This window comes from Pelodiscus sinensis, chromosome 3, assembly GCF_049634645.1.
Source record: "Pelodiscus sinensis isolate JC-2024 chromosome 3, ASM4963464v1, whole genome shotgun sequence".
Taxonomy (NCBI): Eukaryota; Metazoa; Chordata; order Testudines; family Trionychidae; genus Pelodiscus; species Pelodiscus sinensis.
The window spans coordinates 79,858,499-79,874,939 of NC_134713.1; the positions used below are offsets into that span (position 1 = coordinate 79,858,499).

Consider the following 16,441-nt stretch of genomic DNA (forward strand, 5'->3'; position numbering starts at 1 on the left):
TGGTGGTTAGATCCAAACCAAACTTCTCTATATAATTAGAACTTAGTTAGAGAGCCAAACTTAAGACAGTGACTACAGCAAACTAAAAAAAAAAAGTAAATCAAATCAATTTTTGGCATGTAGCATATATTAAACTGGGTTTAATTGATTTCTTAGAAGTAGAGTTATGATGGTGCCTATTTCTCCCAAAAGACAAAATAGGGTAACTTATTCTTAAAGTATCACATTTGAACCACTCAACCATTGTTCTGTGTTCTAATACCGTAAGCCAAACTAACTGTTCAGAGCAAACTATGACGAAGAATTATGAGATGTGCATAGTATCTACCATCTGTCAGTCTCCTAGTCACCACATGGAATAAATTTGCAGAGACCATTCTGCTTCAGTGACAGTGCTTTATTGTAATTATTGGATCTTTTAGCTGCCCCCTTTCTGCGATTAAAGTTTCTGGATATACATATTAATTTTGTGATGTGTTAGATATGAGGAAAATAAAAACAATAGGACTATACATGATAATCAGAATACTTGATAGAAAAAGAGAGAGTTCAGGTTGTGTCCTAAGAGCGCAGAACTAGGTGAAGGGGGAAGGAAAGAGAATGACTTTCATAAAATATTGCAAAACAAGAGTAAGGCCTTCTCTATGCTGGAGATTTGCCCGTTACAGTCATCAACCACTAGTGTCTGATACAGAGGCAGTAGCACGGGGGGCAGCAGCTCCTGTTTGCAGAGGGTCTGAGCTCCCCACAGACAGAGGCTGTTCCATGGGATGCAGAGCAGCCTCTGTCTGTAGGTAGCTCAGACTCCCTGCGGACAGGGGCTGCTTTGCGGCAGCCTCCCCTGACCTGGCCCCTGTGCTGCTGCCTCCAACAGAGGCAGCAGCATGGGGGGAGGGGGGCAGGACTGTGGAACTGATGCTGGGAAAACTGGCTTTTAAACTGGCTCCCTCCAGCACTGACTCCTGCCTCTCCCTCTCCCCCACTGCCTCTGTAGGAGGCAGCAAGGGGTGGGACAGGTAGGTCCGTTGACCAGCACACGAGGGGAGTCTGCTTGAAAGCCAGCTTCCCACATGTATCGGCTCCAGCCTACCTCCCTCACCCTCTGCACTGGTGTCTCTATCAGAGGCATCAGCGTGGCGGGAGGGGACAGAGGGGAAGAGGCAAATCCAGTGCTTGTGGGGAGTCTAGGCTCACCGGTTAATCATGTAGTTGTCTGTATGATGAAATACCTAACTCAGTGGGGCACATATTAAAAGATAGGAAATAAACTTCCAACTTGTGGTGAAAGGCAGAAAGAGCAAAAAGCACTTGACAGGCATATCCAGTCCAAGGCCTATGGCAAAGTCTGTCTGCTTTAAGAGACATGTTATTGTCAGTTGGTAATTTGGCCAAGTGAATAGGAACAGGCATCACAGAGTGGATCAAAATGTAACAATATTTTACATTTTAGCATATACTGAAGATCTTTATGTAGTACAAAGCAAGCTATTTTAGAAAACTGTGGGAGAAGTTTTTACAATATTTTTTCAGTTCCACTGTCTGTAAAAGCTCATGAATAAAACAGAGTAATTGAAGCAAAATGGTAAAGGTATAACTGAAATGAGGAAATACAAGCATAAATGAATTATTAAAGACTAAAAGTTTAGTAAATAAAGTCTCCTCTAAGTCAGCATGTTGTGAAACACCTTCTCAGGCTAACTACAAACAAATTGCTAATAGAAAGGTAGGATTCCTAAGCTCCTACTTGTGTTCAAAACTGTAACAAAGTGTGAGTTATTATACTGGAAAGCACTCATTGTTTCTTTGGTTTAGTTATTTCTTGGCATCTTTCCAGGACTGCATACCATTCAAGCCTTGAAGTAGTACAGATTTTCAAATGTGGCGCTTCTTTGATCAAGTCATTGGGCATTGGGAAAACCTGGATAACAGACTACAAGGTTAGATGTCCACCTGAAAGTGGGCAAAGGTGGGTGACAATGCCAGGAGGACAAGATATCTACCTCTATGTTGTTCTTAGAGATGTGTTGCTCATGTCCATTCCAATAGGTGTATGTGCACGATCATCAGAAGGTTTTACCTCAAACGGTACTAGGAGCGCCATTTGGGGGGGGTAGCCCCCCCTCACGAGTTGAACCCCTGGATTATATGCTTGAGGTCTGCTTAAAGCCCATGCCCTGACTCCAGAGGCAGTTCTTAAATGCAACAGTTTGGATGGCTTGAAGCTTTGCCTTTGGGGGCCAGGAGTTTGCTATAAAAAGAGGGAAGGGCAGGGTGATTAAGAATAACAAAAGGCGGGTTATTTAGGTAACTGAAGAGAGCATCATGAAAACATTAAGTGAGTACTCCACTTAAAAGATAGGGGGGAAGTATAGGAAACAGTGTTGTGTCGCAGGGATCCTTGCTGTTAAAGGTCTCATAAATGTTCTTGGAAAAGGCGTGAACTGAGACTAATCCAGAGCTGACTGCAAAGAGTTACAAAGAGATCTCACAAAACTGGGTGACTGGGCAACACAGAGGCAGATGGAATTCAGTGTTGATAAGTGCAAAGTAATGCACATGGGAAAATATAATCCTAATTATAGATACAAAAATGATGGGGCCTAAAATAGCTGTTACAACTCAAGAAAGATCTTGGGATCCTTGTGGATAGTTCCCAAAAACATCTACTCAATGTGCAGTGGCAATTTAAAAACTAAAAAGCTAACTGAATATTGGGAATCAGTAGGAAAAGGAATAGATAAGACGACAATAATTCATTCCTTCACTAAAAAACACAAGAAGCTGACCCTACATTTATAGGTAGCAGATGTAAAACAAAATTAATTATTTTTTCACGGTCAACTTTTGGAACTCTTTGCCAGGAGATGGTGGAAAGGCCCAAACTATAACAGGGCGTGAAAAACAACAAAATAAGTTCAAGGAGGATAGGTTCCTCAAGGGCTACTAGCCAGAACGGGCAGGGATGGCATCCCTAGCCTCTATTTGCCTGAAGCTAGGAATGGGCAACAGGGGATGGATCATGATGATTGTCTCTTCTGTTTATTCCTTCTGAAACACCAGGCATTGGCCACTGTTGGAAGACAGAATACTGGGCTAGACGGATCTTTGGTCTGACCCAGCATGGCATTCTGATTTTCTTATATAGAGATGAAATGTATCTGCTTTCTGCTGTAACTCACTAGACTCCACTCTCCTTCCAGAGCTGAGAGCATGCTCAGGAGTCCTGATAGGATCTCTTTCTCTCCTCAGAGTTAACAAAATAAGAATATACATCAAAATGTTAAGGCTAACTAGTGTCCCTTAAGTGACTTGCTACAAGACGTCAGAATACGTTAGCGTTAGAGCTGAGTGGGTCTAATACTTATTTAATTTTCTTTCTTTTATATGGGAATTTGATACAGTGCTCCTGGCAGCTACTAAGTTGTCTGACAAAAAAAGCAGTTTTCTAGTGCCTTTGTAGCCCTGGGAGAGAGATGATGCGGGACTGGGGGCAGGGACAGAAGGAAGTGCTTCCCCTCTCCATTTGGTGCTTGGCTTGTAGTGAGCGTGCTCATTAACACCACTGAAGCCACTGTCCTTTGTCTGCCTCCCTGTGCTCTCACTCTCTCGTCTCCCCCGCTCCCATCATGGCATGAACAGATGGCCTCCCCCACCAAAATCTGAAATGGTGCCCCTGACTAGTACCTGTTGCGTCTTCTGGGGAGTTCCCTGGAGTAGCACCTTCATGGTAGTATATTTAAGTCCCTGCCAATCTGCTGCCTACTCAGTTCGTTTTTGCTGGAATACTCTGACAAAGGGGGCAAGATTTGGTATTGACATGGGCCACATATCTGAATTATTATTCTGCGAGAGGTAGATAATTTTTACTTCTTTGAGTGCTTGCTTACGTCGATTCCACTAGGTGACTCCCAAGTAGCATCCTTGGAGGACAGGCTGGAGTTCATCTGGTTGCTAATCACAGTTGTCCTTTGCCTGTTGAGTGACACTGTAGTGAGATGAAGATGTGAAGGGACAATCATGTCGCAGCTCTATATACGTCCTGAATAAGGACTTGTGCAAGGATGCCTGTGCTCTTGTAGAGTGAGCTGTCAATGCTGGAGCTGGAACTTCGGCTAGGTGGTGGGCTCTGATGCAGTATGTGACCCACAATGGAATGCGCTGGGACAAGATGGGAAGGCCCTTCATTCTCCCAGTTATTGCAATAAAGAGCTGTGGTGATTTTAAAAATGGCTGAGTGCATTCAATGTAGAAGGCTAGGCTGGGCCTGACAACCAGCGAATGGAGGGCTTACTCTTTATTGCTGGAATAGCATTTTGGGAAGAACTAGTTCACATGAAAAAATGAGACCACCTTAGGTAGGAACGTTGGTTAAGCATTCAGCTGCACCTTATCTTGTAAAAGACTGTACTGGGTGGGGGGAGTGTCAGAGGCAAGGGCTCAGAGCTCTGAGGCCCACCTAGCCTAGTTTATGGCCACCAGGAAGGCAATCTTCCAGCAGGACAAGGGGCATGTCACAAAGGGCTTGAAGGGAGGTTCTATGAATCTAAAAAGGACCAGGACAAGGTCCCACTGTAGAACAGTGTCTGAGACATGGAGTTATAGTCTATTCAAACCCTCAAGAAAGCCGCCTAACATGGGGTTACGAAAGATCAATCTGCCCTCAGCACCATAAAATCATGAGTAGTGTGGAGAGGGCCAATAAAGAAAAGTTATTTATTAGTTCCCTAAATATAAGAACTAGAGGACACCAAATGAAGTTAATGGGTAGCAGAATTAAAACTAATAAAAGAAAGTTCTTCACACAGTGTGTAGTCAACCTGTGGAACTCCTTGCCAGAGGAGGCTGTGAAGGCTAGGACTATAATAGAGTTTAAAGAGAAGCTAGATAATTTCATGGAGGTTAGGTCCATAAAAGGCTATTAGCCAGGGGATAAAATGGTGTCCTTGGCCTCTGTTTGTCAGAGGCTGGAGAGAGATGGCAGGAGACAAATTGCTTGATCATTGTCTTCAGTCCACCCTCTCTGGGGCACCTGGTGCTGGCCACTGTTGACAGACAGGATACTGGGCTAGAAGGACCTTTGGTCTGACCCAGTACGGCCGTTCTTATGTTGTTATGTTCAAGATGGCAGCCAGGTAGACACTAATGAATGAAATAGCAAGACCCTATTGTTTCAGGTGTAACACGTAGCTAAGCACAGCAGGGAAAGAGGCTTATTGAGGGGGAATACCTTTTTGGAGGGACCAAACTGAGAAGCACTTTTTGCCACGAATGCTGTGCATTTGGAAGGTTTTTGGCTACCCAAAAGGACTTCCCTAAATGATTCTGAACACTGCAACTCAAGCAAATCAGGAATGGAGTTTCCATGGCATGAGGTGGAGGGACTTCAAATTGTGGTGCTGTAATTGATCATGGTCTTGCAGGATGAGGTCTGAGAGCAAAGGAAGAGCCATTGGTCTGTCCTCGGATAGGTTCAGTGGTGAACCAGTGTTGCCGGGGCCACATGGGTGCAACAAGAATGACTAATACTTTGTCCTTCCTGATCTTGATGAGGACCTTGTGCATTAACAGGAAGGGTGGGAATGCATACAGGATGTGGCTCAACCACAAGAGATTAAACACATCCATTGCAGAGTGAGGGCTGCGATTCTGAAAGGAGCAGAACTGGTGATGTTTCCTGTTGCTTGAGGTTGTGAAGAGATCCCTATGGGGATGACCCCACCTCTGGAAGATGGCGAGGACAATGTCTGCTCTGAGTGACTCATGGGTGTTTAATGAGTGGCTGAGGTCATGGGCAATTGGTGCAGCTGGGACTGGGGAAGGGCAGGCCCCCAGCCCCACCTACAACCCCGCCTCCTGTGGCCCCACTCCCTACCATGGGGAGGCGAAGAAGGGGCCCAGCATGCTAAGTGCGCATGTGTCCCCCCCACGATGGGCAGGAGAAGAACATGTTCACATGCCCCCGCATTCTTGGAGCAGTGGAGAGGGAAGAAGCCACGTGTCCTGAGCCTCCCTGATCCTGGAGCAGAGGAAAAGGAGGCAGCCAGGGCCTTAGCCAGCCCAAGCTTCCCCAGCCATGGGAGCAGTGGGGAGGGAGGAGGCTACACGGCTCTAGCTTCCCTCTCCCCAGAGCAGCAGGAAGGGAGGCGGCCAGAGCCCAACCCTCCCTGCCCCCTGAAGCTGTGGGAAGTGGTGGCATGGCCCGAGCAGCCCTGGAACAGGGAGGGAGAGTGCTGGGGGCAGCAACATGCCGCCCTCAGAACATCTACAGCAGGCGTTCTGAGGGCAGAGCATGGGTGAGGCCAGGCTGGTGGTTTGGGAAGGCAGTGCCTTCCCCTGCCTAAGCCACTGGATACCCATGGTTGAGGTGGCCCGCTAGGTCATTCTATGTCCCCGGCAGGTCAGAAGCCTGTAAATGGATGTGATAAGCTATGCAGAAGTCTCAGAGTTGGAGTCTTGGCAAAGGGCACCAACTCTCCACCCCCGATGCTACATTCAAAGTGGTTCCACACTCAGAGCTGAGGTAGCTGGCATTGTCAGTACTGTGATCGACAGTGCAGGGGCATCCGGTGCCATCACTGCACAATGGACTGCAGTGCCAGGGATTGCATAGGCTGGCCTGGGGACACAGATATCACAGCTATCAGATCCTGTGCAGTCTCACATATATCTGATGTGGAGGGAAGGTTGAGGCCTTCTTCCTCCAAGTGTACCAGAACCGGAGAGTTCAACTGCACTACTCTGGCCACCCTCAGCAGGCTGTTGAATGTCAACGGTGGCAACTGTCAACTGTAGAATGGCCCCTGTCTGCTTTCTTAATGGCACTGGTGTCTGTGAATAGTACTACACACTGGCGGTAGGTCTCAATGTTGCGGAGCTGTGCCAGTGCTCCTTACTGGAGACCTTCCTTTGTGCCAAGGAGAAATTTTAAGTGCAAGTCTCTCTTCCTCTTCATTCTGAGATCAAAGCCCCTACAGATATTACACTTATCCTCCTGAGGACCTTCCTTGAGGCAGGCTTCATGTGGATCCCCACATGGTATAGGTCTCAGGCATTTCAGGAATTTCTCATAAGGACCAAGGCATGCCCCAGAATGGGGAATGAAAAACAGGGAAACTTCCCAACTACTACTATTTTAACTACTACGAACAGCAATTTAATACTACTACTATTTAACTAACAACTAACTTAACTAAGAACTATTTACAACAACCTGGAAGAAAGACCATTACATACGTGTGTGTCATAAGCAAGACTGAACTGTTCCAACAACTGTCACTGATGGTAAGAAGGAACTGAGGGGGTGGTGAGTCGGAAGGGGCGTATCTACTCTGCCATGAAGGCCCCACTCCAAGGGCCTGTCCAATTGACCAGACATGTACCACTAGAGGAAAAATCTTCCGACAATCATGCGTGTAGTGTGCACACACACCTATTGGAATGGACATGAGCAAACCCTCAAAGAAGAATACCATTTATAATAGGATTGCCTAAATTCTGCCATTGATTCCAGGGCTTTCATCATAATACATACACCATTCACCAATATAGACTAAATACTTATGAGTAAGGATTTAAAACCTTGATTAAAGTCTTTATTAAGTTGGTTTCACTTCAGGACATAGTATTATAATATTCCTTTCCTTATCAAGTTTGAATGGGACAACTCCTTCATAGTTCACAAGTGTCCAGATGATTTGATTTAAATCACCAGGCAAGAAACTTTTATATAAATATAGATAGTGTTTTGCAATTGTACTTAATTACTTTCCTAAGCAAGATTGATCCTGACACCTAATTGATTTGCAATTAAATACAACTTTACATTAAATTCAGTGTTTCTCATTGCTAACCAGGATACGCTGTATCTATACATTTATTTTAAGCAATTACATAGTTGAACTTCTCTTTATTCAGATTATTTTTACATTTTTATATTAGAAAATAGAGAAAGACACATTTTCTAGTTTAATTTTTTCATTTGTAATTTCTGCCAAATTCTATTAAGATGTAAATTTAAATTAATTTAAAATGCACAAAGCCACCTTTTTAATTAAATAAATCTGCCTTAAAAGTGCTAGAGAGATGAGAAAAGGTTTTGTTTAAACCAAAGTGATTAAACAAAGGCATATCATCTATAATTAGTGAATTTGGACATCAGGTCCTTCGGAATTTTAGAACTAATAAATCTCACACCAAGTTTTTTAGATTAAAATGAACCTTCCTGCTTTTTTTCAACTCTCATTTGGTTTCTTAACTTGGAATGCACAGTCATGCACAAGCTGAATAAGGTGAAATGAAGAAAATATGCCTTCTCTGTACCTACAGAACAGTCTACCACGGTCAAAAGCTGGCTTAGCCCTTCTATATAGTCAGGTGACTTTTACCAGTTCAGTAGTTTGACTTCCTTTAAAACTTGGTAGAAAATATGTACTACATTTTTTAAAATTAATTTAAAATATGTTAATAGGATTATAATAAGTTTAAAGTACACCTTGCCATAGGTTGGCAATTTAATTTTTAATAGATTAAATTAGTATTTTTTTTAAAAAATAAAGCTATTTAATTTAAATACCAAAATCAGGTAATTAAAGAACCCTGATGTTGAATATTATTAATTTTTATCTGCCCTGATAAATGATTGCTACTCATTTAGCCACAAGGGTTTCTTGAGAATAATGGAGGATGCTTTAGGCAGTATTCCCAGTTCCAGTTGGCCTAAAGCACGAGAGACCAGCCAGGAATCTGATCTAGCTCTGAGTGTAGCTCAGTTTGCTTTTGTTTTGTAAATGGATATTATGATACAGCTTTTCAGACATGTTAAAAATTCCCATTAACATATGATTTTCGTAATCTTTTTTCAGTGTCTATTCCTGGACATTCTGGATCTCTTCTCAGGTTTTCATTTTTCTTTGATCTTAGCAAACTGATTAATATAAACATCTTGTCCAAAAATACTCAGTCTTGGTCATGCAAAGGCGGGCAGGGGGAAGGGATACAATCATCTTCTCCTGAATAAATGTTCATAATTCTCATTTCTCACACCAAAGAAGAGATTACCAAAAAGAAGAAAAGAAAGCTAACATAATAGAATGGTGTTTAGAATGTAGGAAGTGAAAGATATTTGTGCCCACAAATATTACCACACAGTTTTCTGCAGAGATATGATGAGACCAAATGCAAGGTTTAGGAATCCCAAAATACATTTCACAAAAGGCACTACTAATCTCTTAAAATAAATCCCATAATTAAGTAAACTTTTTTGGAAATCTTACAATACAAACTTCTGTATTTCATCTAGTTTTGTGGACCTCAACTATGCTGGACTGGAAAATAACTCTCTAAGGGATGCAGAGCCTCATTGTCTATAATTGGTCAAGAATTCATATGCTGTATTGAGTGGAATTAATATTGACATAAATCAGAGTATTTCAGACAAAACACAACATCCAAATTGAACTGATTTATTGCGGCAATCCTATGAAGCATAATACTCAGCTGTCAAAAAGTGACCAGTCCATGTGTGTGCACATAAGCTTATTCCAACCAGCAGATGGTCCCTCCTCCACTCCCCTCCCTTTCATAAACAAGGCTTACTGTCTCAGATGGCACATCTACACTTGGAATGGGAAAGCATATTTCCAGCTGAAGGAGACATATCCATGCTAGCTCTGACCGAGCTACCATGATAAAATATATTTTAGCCATGGCTATGAAAGATGCAGAAGAGGCTCACCACCCTGAAACCTTATATATCCACTTAAGACACTAGGTATGTTTGGTAGTGGGCAGCTAGCAATTGTGACACCACAGCTACGCTTCTCCTCTGATCAAATTAAAAGTTACACTTCCAGTACAAAGTGCAGATATAGCTGTGATCTGTTGTAATAAAAAATGTTGGTGGGAGCAGGTACAAAAGGGAGACAGAAAGAATAAATTAGTCTAAACCAAAAGGGCTTACTGATAAGATTTAAGAACTATGTTAAAAACATTCTTGTTAAAAAACAGAAGATGTTCAACAGGAAATTAATAACCCAATAGTAGTCTGTTGGGTATTAGGCTTGATTGATGGTTAGAATAATGAGGGGGATTAACCCTTTTTGGATTCTTAAAGCTACCATGAAAAGAAAATCTCAGCATTCTTCATCTTATTTCTACTCTTCTCAACTGTGGGCCTCAGCTGGAAAGAGCAAGGTGCTAGCTCCCTCCCTCCCCCGAATGAGGGTGCTGTGACACCATGTCCCCATTTTTTATGGAAATGTGTTTTGAATATGAATGTGCATAACTTGAACATGCTTTATGCAAAGTGGGGCAAATAACCTATCAATCACAAGCTTGCAATACCCTAAATGTATATATTCCTTTTTTTATGTGAAATTAGAAATATGGAGTTTATTAATCTAGGCCTTCTAGTGAAAGCGATTAAGGGCACTTAAGGAACTTAGCATCCTGGTGCTTGAGTCAGGGATCAATGAATAGTCTTGTTTCCTGTAAGTCTAAATTGTGTTTGGTCCTACAAAAACATGAACAATGCCACCTGGTGCTGAAATTCATTTTGAATTTGGGATTTTTCCACAGACGGAGGAGCATGGAAAAAAAGATTTCCCGCCCTAGGGAAAATTCTATTTAAGGAAAGGGAAGCAAACACTAATTGTTTCAGTTGGCTTTACAGACTGCTCCCAACTTCAAGAAAATACATGAAAGGACTGGGAAAGAAAAAAATTCTAATGAGGGGAGAACTGTTAGTCCAAGGTCAAGAAAACATCAACTCTGGTTTGGAGCATTTTACCTTAAATCAGGAGTAGCCTGCTAAATTTCTAACAATTTCTTTATTGTAGTAGACTTAGCTGATGTGTTCTGCTTATTCTAGCTTAGTAACTTGCTTGGATCTGTCGGACATCACTTGCAATTGCTTAAATCTTACTTTTTATACTAAAAATCACTTTTGTTTATTATCAAAACTCTATGAGCTTTCTCTGAGTAAAACTTTTATACAGAGTAAGAGATTCCTTTGGGGGTCTGGTCTCTTTGGGGGCTATGCTCCTGGGTGCTGTCAAGTCCCTATAACAGAGCCCTCCCAGAACTGAGCTGTAATCAGTGTCTGTCTTACTCTGCTGAGGGCCTGTTACCCCAACTCTGTGCCTTTTCTGGGGGAGACCAGAGCTTCCGGCCTAACAGGACAGGGTGGTGAGGTGCCCCAGAGAGCAGGTAGGTGGGCTCAGAGGTATGATCTGCACTTTGGGTGGCAGTCTCACGGGGATCTCTGTAATCCAACCAGTCACACATGCATCTCATCTTCTCTGACTGGAAGACTGAGGGAGCAGAGCAGATGGAAGAACTTTCTCTTACACCAGTTTAAGAATATTGTTTTTTTACCTGCAGGCCCTAAAAGACACATATCATGACATTCTGTCCTCAGCTCATCAGAGGTGATTCCTGGTTGTCAGAAACACAGAGACTGTAAAGTCCCTTCCCCTTTCTATTACTTTCTGTCCTTCTTTCCTTGTACCTTGTGTTTCACAGTTTTAGCTTTCCACTGAATCCTGCAATCAACTACATTGCATCAGCACAGTGAGAGGATACAGTCATAGTATTGCTCTGTCTAAACAGAAAAGATCCAGACAGATGATGTCCCTGACTAGTGTGAAGCAGGATCCAAGCAACAGGAATCATGGTTGGCCTGCCGGTCAACACATCGATTCACAACTACCAGCTGTTCAGTGTTCCAAAAACAGTCAGTGACAGCAGTGTCCTACCCCCAACTGTTTCTATTATCTATCTTAAAAACAGAAGTCAAAACCCCTTACACATTATGATTGAGTAAAACTAGCTCTTTTCTTTTCATCAAAATGAAAATAAGAGACTAATATTTTGCCTGCAAAAGATTAGTGACTTTCATAGATTTTGATTAAGTTTGTTTTGCATAATTAGTCAATTTAAATTTCAATATAAATGCTGGTTTTGATTTCTGGTTCTTTCTACTGATTGAGCCAGAAACGTTCAACTTCAGAATCAACACTTTCAGGTCGTCTTCACAAAGAAACCAAGTAAACCAGCACTTTTGTAGAAATCTGCCCCCCCCCCCCCCCCAAACTCTGTATTACTGTTTTAATGTTGGATAGTGAAAATTTATATCACCTTTAATACTTTTGACACTTGTGGTCAATACAACAGACCTCAACTAAAACTCCAACATCAGAACAATGTACTGTGTGTGGTAACTTCTGATGGGTTATTTGTAGGGACTGAACATCAGGTCCTCTAGACCTGATAGCATGAGCCTCTATTGCTGAGATAAAACATGTATTTTAAGCCAAGGGCTTCAGTGAACTCAAACTTCTCTATGGTCCAGACTATGGTGGACAGAGAGACACATTGTGTAAGTATGGATTACACTTGGAAAGATTAAGTGGGTAAATACAAAAGGAAGGTGACTAATTTTATGCAAGGACACTGTGGTAACAGTTGGAAGGAGAGGTGTGGACTGGTATGAAAAAGACTGAAAACAGAAAGTTAATATACAAAGTATTGCTCTCTTTTGTACCAATCCAGATACTTAGATCTTCCCTTAGTAGTATATTTACTTGGGAGGGACTAGAAGCTGATGACTGTTTCAGCACTTTTCTGCTGAAAGCTGCACTAAATTACACTGGTCAAATTTATAAATGCCTGGCCAATATCTGTGCTGACATCCAGAAAGGAGCTTTACTGAGTTCTTATTTAAAAACACAAACAAACCAATCAACCACTGGTCACCCTGCCCAGAAAGATACCATCAGTCTGGTTGATTGGGTTTTAAATTCATCTGAGACATCCCACCCAGCACTGAAGTACACTTCACTAATCAGCTCCTTAATCCATTATGATTTTTTTTTTATTCAGAGACCAAATGACCTTTCCTAGGACCTCGATGCAAGATGACTAACCTCTGAGCTTCTTAGCTCAGCTGCTATGTCAAGATAAATTCAGAGAGCTCTCTTGATGGCCAGCATTGCAGCCTACCCTTCTTGAAAAATCAGTGGATTAGCAGCTATTAGGAGCTGGAAACAATATTTATTTTCCCAAATAAAACACAGAAACTGTTCGTGCTCTGAATTCAGGCAGAGTCCCACAGACAAAATATCATAAGGACTCTTAAAAGATAGGACCAGATGTCCCCTGACTTTTCTGGCTGAAAATGTGGCCACAAAGAAACACCATGAGGTATGAGCATAGGAAATTGAAGTGAGGGGCTGTGAGAACAACAAAACCCTAGAGACTTCAGCCAGTTGTAGCAGAAGAATGGAACTAGCATGCATTCAAGTCCAAAGGTGCAGAAGCGGTGGCAAACAGTGATCTACTCCAGAGGCACAGAAGCAGATATACATGGGAGGAGAAACAGCAGGAGGAAAGAACCTTTTCTAGATTTTGGTGGGTGAAGGGCCTGGATGAAGGAAGGAGGGGGTTGTTCAGTATGGAGATTTCTGTGGAAGGGAAAGATGCTTGTCTAAGGTGAAGTGTGGTCCTAAAGGTTCTGCGCTGAACAGATTAAGAGCAAAGGTGCCAACCCTTGCACTGTGGAGAAGTGAATGGCGCTGATGAAGAATATTAGGGGAGATGAATATGGTATTCCTAAATAATGAGCTTAACTATTGTTAGGCAGTGTCACCTATGGCCTAGTTCGGGGGGGGGGGGGAGAACATTTTTGGGTCAGGGTCACTGACCCACAGAAAAATCAGTCAGGGGCCACACACAAGAAAAGCAAAGCAATCCCTCCCCCCAAAAAACCCCAACCCTCACTGACTTTGGCTTCGTAGGCGTGAAAGTGGGAATTGTAGGGATTTTATTCCCTTTCTTACGTTGCATGTGATTTCTATTGTCCTGAAGTAACCCTGTGTGTGCGTGTGCATCATTTTCTGTGGGCATTGCGCCAATACCTACTTGGGGACAGGTATTTTGGTTGTGACTTCCAATGAGAGAGGATGCTTCAGCCTCTCCCCAACACAATGGCAGATACCCTTTGTAAGAGCCCGGGTGACACCTTTTGCCCAGAAAGTGGGACAAAGACTGGAGAAGGAGCCTGAGTGTAGGGCTGGGCCCAGAAGCAGGAAGTAAGTCAATCTCAGATATCTGGGAAGAAGGCCTGGGCCCTGGCCCTTTCAAAGACAAATTGTACTGACTGCTTCTGGTTACTCTGCTGACAAATCTGTTCTACACTGTGTCCCCGTTACCCAGTAAATCTTATGTGCTATCTGATGGCTGTGAGTCTCCTCTAACGGTGGATAGGAGAGCAGGGCTTTCTGGCTCCCCTGCGCCTCGGTGATACTTGGTACCTAGGATGTTTAATGTGTTTTAAAATCTTTATTAGGTTTTCTCTGTAATGTTTTTACCTTAAGAAAAAGTGTACTAGCTTAGAAAGAGCTGTGTGATTAAGCGTAACTGTGAGCAATACATTGGTCACAGTTTTTGGAGAAAAAGCAAAGCACAGGCAATGACAGCACAGCAGACTAGGAATATCACAGGAAAAGGCAGGAGTGATTGCAAGCTTACCCCTCCTGATCAAAAGGCAGTGGGACAAGACTTCCCTACTCTGACACAGATGATGGCTGGAGTCCTGTCTGGGCATTCTGGGAGTGGACCATATAAGTGCATGATACAGGTGTTATTTTGAATCTGAGACAGTTACCATGAACTTTTTTTAAAAAAATAGATCTTTATGATTCCCCTGCTTCAGGTGTTAGCTTAGAGAGCCTTTGAAGTACTCTACAACAGCTTATGCATTAAACAGAAGCCATCAATAAATTAAGTGGTCAAGTGCACTCTTTGCCTTAGGGCCTGGTGTAGTTTTTTAGAAGTATCTCATTATCCCCTGAAAGTCTTCATTAAAAAAAAAATAATAAATCACCAGCATTAGTGACTGTGCCTTTGTAAAGTTAGATTTTCCCCAAGTAAGTTTGTTTTTACACTGGAAATGAAAAGATTTAAAACAGCTTGCCTCTACTATCACCACTGCAAAACAAAAAAAGCAATGAAGGCAGCACCACTTACCAGAATGTCCCCCCAACTGAAGTAAGTTGATATTCACCACATTTCTTCTAAAACAGGCCCTGCAAACACAAAGAGGATTGATCAGTGACTGACTTATTTTCACAACTAAAACAATGTGAATTATATTACAGTGCTTTTCCTCCTGGCATCTTCCCCATCCTCCATTTTTAGGCAAGAGGTAATTGGATTTGATCTTTCACAACTCATTTCTGAAATCCATCAGTTGATCTCACAAAACATTAAAACGATTATAGAATCCCTTCAGATCTGCTCAGACAGATCACTGTTACAGACTGCTGGTTATTTAGATTTCAGCAGCACAAGATAAAGAACATACAGCAGGCAGCAGCAGTAATGAAAATGTAGCAATTATTTTAATCCCACCTCCAGAAGGTTGATAAACCTGATGATTTCTCATGGGTAAAGAAAAGGAACTGATAAACTGGTTTTATAATCCTGCAGTCTGTCCTAAAATTTTAACAGATTTGAATTCACACATAAGAGAAGAAGCGTTGTCTAGAAAAATCAATCTTTAGATTTCATTTGTACGTACAATGGAGTGCAATTAGCAAAAGGTTAAAAAACTAAAACAAACCAAGACAGACATACATCATAACAGACTTCAGGAACAGTCTGAGAAGCCTGAAGAGTAACACTGACAAGTGCCACTGTTTTGCTAAGACTGACTAAATTTCAGATGACAGCTATTTTTCTCTCCAGCTAAATCATTAGACAGACTGACTCGCAGTGTACACTAGCAGCAATGTCAAAATCAATTTTTTGTTAAAAAAATTGCTGGAGGCGAGAGAAGCGGTGTTTTTGTTGTTATACAAATTTGGGGGAAAAGCGCTAGCATGGACTCAAAACTGAGGGGAGGAAAAGGACTCTGCCAACAGTATCTAACGGTTTAATAAGTGGAAATGGACATGTATTTAACTACCCATCTAAAGTTAGTTCTAGGTTTTTCCCCCCATCATCAACAAAATAATAAATGATATAAAACAGTTTCTTAAAAAGACATTTGAAATGTCTTTGTATGGATAGTGGGGCAAAACAAGGAGATGAGTTTTCTCATTCCTTCTCTAAGCAGAAAGGCTTCAGAAGTGCAAGCACAGACACCACATGCATGAATTCTGATAAGAATGGTTTTGTTAGAAGAATTTCACTGAATACCAAAAACATATGGAAAAAGGTTTCATAAGAACCAAAAGCAAAGAGAAAATATGCTTAGTCTGCAGCCCAAATAAAGAATCTTCTAAGAAAGTGCGAGTAGCTATCTGGATTTTTCAGGGTAGAGGTGAGCGTGCAGTTAAAGCGGAGTAATTCAACAATTTTGCACAAAAATTAAAGGACTGAATTACTGATCCAACGGCATTGCAGAGGCTATTGTGGTGACAGATTATTACACCAGTAACGT

The 16,441-nt window shown here is 42.1% G+C and overlaps 1 protein-coding gene across 6 annotated transcripts in view; it reads right to left on the reverse strand.

The window, feature by feature from the left end:
* Positions 1 to 16,441, reverse strand: part of FYN (FYN proto-oncogene, Src family tyrosine kinase) — a 191,554-nt gene that overhangs the window by 87,345 nt on the left and 87,768 nt on the right. For all 6 annotated transcript variants that reach the window (XM_075923995.1, XM_075923993.1, XM_075923991.1 and 3 more), the window contains one exon: positions 15,025 to 15,083. The gene's annotated coding sequence lies outside the window, so the exon portion shown is untranslated. The remainder of the gene's footprint in view (positions 1 to 15,024; positions 15,084 to 16,441) is intronic.